Source organism: Acomys russatus, chromosome 26 (genome assembly GCF_903995435.1).
Source record: "Acomys russatus chromosome 26, mAcoRus1.1, whole genome shotgun sequence".
In the NCBI taxonomy this organism is placed as follows: Eukaryota; Metazoa; Chordata; class Mammalia; order Rodentia; family Muridae; genus Acomys; species Acomys russatus.
The window spans coordinates 17,961,684-17,968,000 of NC_067162.1; the positions used below are offsets into that span (position 1 = coordinate 17,961,684).

General features: G+C 45.8%; 1 pseudogene; it reads right to left on the reverse strand.

Annotated features, from left to right (window-relative positions):
* Window positions 1-653: 653 nt before the first annotated feature.
* Window positions 654-1,623, reverse strand: LOC127209499 (glyceraldehyde-3-phosphate dehydrogenase-like; annotated as a pseudogene).
* Window positions 1,624-6,317: the final 4,694 nt, after the last annotated feature.

The window sequence follows — 6,317 nt, forward strand, 5'->3', positions numbered from 1 at the left end:
CATACCTTGGATCTCTTTATAGCTCATCTTGTAAGCAGAGGACTCTTGATTTGGCCCCCAGGACTCCTTAACACCCCCTCTAAACCCTGTTAAACGTGTGTAATGAGTTTCCCTTGCTGCACTCCCAGCTATGAAAGCTGAGAGCTGGCTCATGACACTCCCCTGTTCCAAAGATTAGCTACTTTAGAAGCCATGGGGGCCATAGAGAGGGGCAGAAGGGCAGCTGGGAAGGAAGTCCTAGTCAAGGTGGTTGTGTGGGGGCTCCTTAAGCAAAAGGAGCCATCATCCGGCATGTCAAGCTTGGGTGGCTTGGTTCAGTTCATCACTCAGCGCTTCCATAGTGTGCCTGGACCAGAAGGGTAAGCCAGGGCTGCCAGGGGCCCCTGAGGAAGAGTCACGTGTTCTAAGTGGACCAGAGTGGACTTCTTGTTTATTTGTTTGTTTGTTTGTTTTGTAGGTGCAGTTAACTTTATTGATGGTATTCAAGAGAGTAGGGCTCCCTGAGGGCCCTCCCATTATTCTGGGGGTCTAGGATGGAAACTGTGAAGAGAGATGCTCAGTGTTAGGGGCTGAGTTGGAACAGGGACTCCTCAGCAGCCGAGGGCATCTCTCTTGCTCTCGTGTCCTTGCTGGGGTGGGTGGTCCAGGGCTTCTTACTCCTTGGAGGCCATGTAGGCCATGAGGTCCACCACCCAGTAGTTGCAGCTGTATTCATTGTCATACCAGGATATGAGCTTAACAAAGTTGTCATTGAGAGCAATGCCAGCCCCAGAATCAAAGGTGGAAGAGTAGGAGTCACTGTTAAAGTCACAGGAGACAATCTGGTCCTCAGTGTAGTGCAGGTTGCTCTTTGGTGGGCCCTCAGATGCCTGCTTCACCACTTTTTTGATGTTATCATATTTGGCAGGTTTCTCCGGTAGGAAAATGGAAGGCCATGCCAGTGAGCTTCCCATTCAGCTTTGGGATGACACTGCTCATAGCCTTGGCAGCACCAGTGGATGCAGGGATGATGTTCTGGGCAGCCCCATGGCCATCACACCACAGCTTTCCAGAGGGGACATCCACAGTCTTCTGGGTAGCAGTGATGGCATGGACTGTGGTCATAAGTGCTTCCATGATACCAAAGTTGTCATGGATGACCTTGGCCATGGGCACTAAGCAGTTGGTGGTGCAGGAAGCATTGCTGACAATTTTGAGTGAGTTGTCATACTTCTCCTGGTTCATGCCTGTCACAAACATGGGAACATCAGCAGAAGGGGCGGAGATGATGACCCTTTTGGCTCCACCCTTCAAGTGGGCCCTGACCTTCTCCTTGGTAGTGAGGACACCCATAGACTCCACAACCTACTTGGCACCAGCATCAGCCCATTTGATGTTAGTGGGATCTCATTCCTGGAAGATGGGGGTGGGCTTCCCGTTGATGACAATCGTCCCATTCTCAGCCTTGACTGTGCCGTTGACCCTGCCATGGGTAGAATCATATTGGAACATGTAGACCATGTAGTGGAGGTCAATGAAGGGGTCGTTGATGGCAACAATCTCCACTTTTCCAGATAAGAAGCCAGCCCTGGTAACCAGGTGCCCAATACAGCCAAATGTGTTTACTCTGACTTTCACCATCATATCAAGGGACGAGGCTGGCACTGCACAAGAACATGAGGCTTTCTCTTGAGGAGCAGAGAGCCTGGAGTGGGCTTCTTTTAAAAAATCAAGAGACACGCCTGTAACCCTAGTACTCAGGGAAGCAAATCTCTCTGAGTTCGAGGCCAGCCTGGACAGCCAAAGATACACAGAGAAATCCTGTCTCAAAAACCCAAACTAAACCAAACCAAACTAAACCAAACCAACCAACCAAGCAACCAACCAAACAAACCATGACACACAGGGTGGCCAGCTGTACTGTGAGTCTCTCTAAATGTGTCTTCAATGCACCAGTGTCTTTTCTGTACTTTCTTTCCCTGCCTTGTATGTGAAGTTTGAACACGTGCTTGGAGTTGAGAGTGGTTTTGAAAGATGAACTTTTCCTTCTCTCACAAAAAGAAGCCATCTGTAGACCTCCTCTATCTGTTCTGGGCACATGACCCACAACTAGCCAATCAGAACATGAGGCTTCTGTATCATGATTGGCTCAGGGCAACTCTTACCCATCCAGAATTGGTTAAGCAGCCAGATTATCTCAGCAATTGTTTTAAAGATGGTGTAACACGGATCCAAAAATGCAACCCCCAAACTCTCTGAGGAGATAACTAGGAAAGAAACACACTTTTTCTTTTTAAGTAGGGAAAGAATAGCCTTTTGGAGTCTAGGGATAACTTTGCACAAGAAGGAAAAGCCTAAAGGGAGAAAAATAAGATGGAAGGACAAAGAGCAGGACTAGAACCCAGTGCCCTTGGGTATCTGGGTCCACTCATCCCTGAAGATGTCATCTTTATATGAATACATGCATTTTCTTTTCTTTTCTTTTCTTTTTTTTTTTTTTTTTTTTTTTTTTTAGACAGGGTCTCTCTGTGTTAGCCTTGGCTGTCCTGGACTCACTTTGTAGACCATGCTGGCCTCGAACTCACAGTGATCCGCCTGCCTCTGCCACCCGAGTGCTGGGATTAAAGGCACGCGCCACCATGCCGGCTGCATTTTCATTTTAACTGAAGTCTGTTTTTGAGCCAGAGTCCTACAACCTGTCACTTAGCACAGATAGCACATCTCTGAGCATGACGTTCCAGGTTCAGTCGAACCTACCTCTCTGTCTTAGTTTGTTTTTCGGTCGCTATGGTAAATATGACGACCCAGTGCATTTTACTGGAGGAAAGGGTTTATTTCATCTCATAAATTCCAGGCCACAATTCCTCATTAAAGGAAGTAATCCCAGCACACAGGAGGCAGTGGCAGGTGGATCCCTGTGAGTTCGGGGCCAGCGTGGTCTACAAACCGAGTCCAGGACAGCCAAGGCTAACACAGAGAAACCCTGTCTCAAAAAAAAAAAAAAAAAAAAAAAAAAAAAAAAAAAAAAAAGTAAGGGCAGGAACTCAGGCAGGAGCAGAAGCAGGAGACATAAAGAGAGATGCATCCTGTCTCACTCTTTGACTTCTGCTCTCTGCTTTCTTTCTTAAACAGTCGAGGCTTACCTGCCTAAGAGTGGTTCTGGTTCTGTCCACAGTGGGCTGGGCCCTCCCATATCATTCACCAATTAAGACCGTTCCTCACAAACGTGGCCACAAGCCAATCTTATCAGGGCAACCCCCCAGTTGAGAGTCCCGTACTGGCCCTGGCTGTATCAAGTTGACAGGTGAAACTAAAACCTTCTCCTTCACCTTCAATGGGTCAACCTTTCTCAGCTTGGCCTTCCGATTTGCCTTTGATGCGGACAGGTACTCCATTGCTCAGCTTTTCTCTGCCTGGTAAGCTGTCGCCCACTCTTGCTCAGTAGTCATCATCATCAGTGAATGTTTGAGGGACATAAAGTTCTTGCTCCTGGGAGAGCACTGTCTTTCTGCTTAACACATAGCTTTCTGCTCCCAAGTAGCTTGTAATCCATCTGTGGTTGCTTATCACAGAGTAGCTGCCCAGTGAAGATGGGAAGGATGGGCTGAAGGAACAAGTGGCTGAAGAGGAGGCAGAGTTCATACTTGGACACCCTTGAATGACCAGTGGCTCATTGAAGAAATCAGAGAGGAAATAACCAACTTCCTAGACACAAATGAAACATGAACACAACTTCTCAGAACCTTTGGGATGTAGCTTAGGCTGTGTTAAGAGAAAAGTGCATACTTGTGAATACTCACATTAAAAAAAAAAACCCAGAAAGATCACAAGTGACTAAATTAAGTATCTCAAAGTCTCAGATAAGCAAGAAGACAAGCCAAGATGCAGCAAGGGACAGGGCATAAAGATCAGAGCAGAAATTAATGAAATGGAGACTAAAATAGAAATATATTGAATCAGTCAAAGAGTCAGCTATTTCAAAAAATAAGATAGACAAATGCCAAGCCATTCCAACCAAAAGAAAGAAAAGACCCAAGTTAATAGAATTAGACATGAAGAAAGAACAGATTACAGTGAAATCCAGAATGTTACCCAAAAGGACTTGGAGTCCAAATTGCTTTATTCCAAACACCATATATTTCAAAACACTGGAAAATATAGAAGAAATACTTACATTTTCTGGATACAATTGACCTATTAAAACTAAAAACTAAACCAAGGACACAACAATTTACGTAGATAACAAGCAACCTGACTGAAGCTATGATAAGAATTTCTCAAAGGTCCTGTGTGGTGGTGCACTCCTATAATCCCAGCATTCAGGAGGCAGAGGCAGGTGGATCTCTGGGAGTTTGAGGCCAGCCTGGTCTACAAAGCAAGTCCAGATCAGCCAAGGATACACAGAGAAGCCCCGTCTCAAACATTTTTTTCCAACATAGAAGAGCCCAGAACAGGATGGTTTTATTACTACATATCAAGAAGTGCTAACACCAATGTTCTTTAAACAGTCAATAAAACAGAAAGGCAAGGAACACCACCCAACTCAATCAATGAAGCCACAATTACCTGGATACCCAAATCAGGTAACTTAAAAAGAAAACTGTCAACTGAGTTTGTTGGTAAAAGTGGACACACACACACACACACACACACACACACACACACAGAGCCCTCAGTAACACACACACACACACACACACACACAGCCCTCAGTAAGATACTTGCAAGACAAATTCAGGAACATAGTAAAGATGACTATTCACAAATATTCACCAATTAGTAGTACCGAGTTGATTTCATTTCAGGAATTCAAGGTTGGTTCAATGTACACAAGTCAACACATATAATATGGCGCATACAGATGGAAATCATACAGTCATGTCAAGAGACATAGAAAAAGCCTTTGACAAAGTCCAATATCTTTTCATTACACAATCTTTGAAGTAAGTAGGAGTAGAAGGAACATACATCAACATGCTAAAGGGTATATGTGACAAATCTATTCCCAACATTACACTCAATGAAGAACTGAAACCGTTGCCTCTTAAAAAAAAAAAACAAGAAGGAACAAGATGATTGTGGCCCCTCCCCTCACTGCTCTTGTTCAGTGTAGTGCTAGAAGTATTAGTAAGACCAACAAGACAAGACAATAGAAAGAAGAGGGATACCAATAGGAAAGGAAAAGGTCAAATCATCCCTATTTGCAGATGGGATGATCCTACATTTAAAAGACCCTTAAGATGCCATCAAAAACCAAAACAACAGCTGAACCTCCTTTTGGCAGAGTAGCAAGATACACAACTCACCTATGAGTCCACAGGGAAATGGTGGAGGCTGTAAAGTGTTTGTTATGCAAGTGTGCTTATCTGAGTTCAGTGCCTGGCCCCCATGTAAAAGCCAGGTGGGGCAGTGGGCACTGTAATCCCAGCACTAGGGAGTAGAGACTTGAAAGGAAAGTCTGTCTTCCTATGTGGGGAAATCTGTGTCCTCAACTCACCCCAAAGCATCTCTGGGCTACCTGGGATAATGGTGCCATGTTTGGGGGAAATGCTCGTCTCACACAATGGTGCTCATCTTACATTCTAGACACTTCACTGGCTGAGATCACCCCCAGGCTGCCAAATTCTCCTGCTTCTTGCGCGCCCACAGTCCTTAACATTTCCTAGGCAGCTTGAATACCTGGCTCTGAGGCTCTCTAGGTGTTTGGGCTTTGCCAGGGCCAAGCTCTTTGGATCTTTTGTTTGTCTGTTTGTTTCTTGAATGCGTCCTTAAGCAATGAACTTACTCATCAGGTCTGGGTTGCCACCTCTGCTATTTGCCTGCTCTCTATACACACCTTCCCCTGCTGCTCACCAACCTTCCAGTTTCAGCCACCAGTCTGCCTCTAAGAACACGGTGGTGGGAAATGGAGCTACCTTGCACTAACGGCGAATGCCCCTGTGTTTTCCTTAAAGGTATCTCTGTATCTACTGGGACAGGCCTGGATCAGTGCTCACTCTGTACCAATGGCAGGGCCATTTGCTAAGAGAATGTCCACTTTTGTGTTATCCTGGCTAGGTGGTGTGACAAGTCCAACCCTACCAGCTTTACCAACTCATCTCCATAGTCAACCTTAGTCTCTTCACTACTTGACTGGATGACCATCAGCCCTTCTCAGAGCCTGGGGCCTTTAATTCCACAAGAGGCTGGCAACCATGGCTCGTGCTTTCCCCAGAGGAGATTCCCAAGCTCCTATCCACCCATTCTCTCCCAACTGGACACCCAAACTCATCATCCTTTTACCTCCCACAGGAGACCGGGCCACCATAAGCAGCTGAGGGCTTAGCACCCTCCTCAGG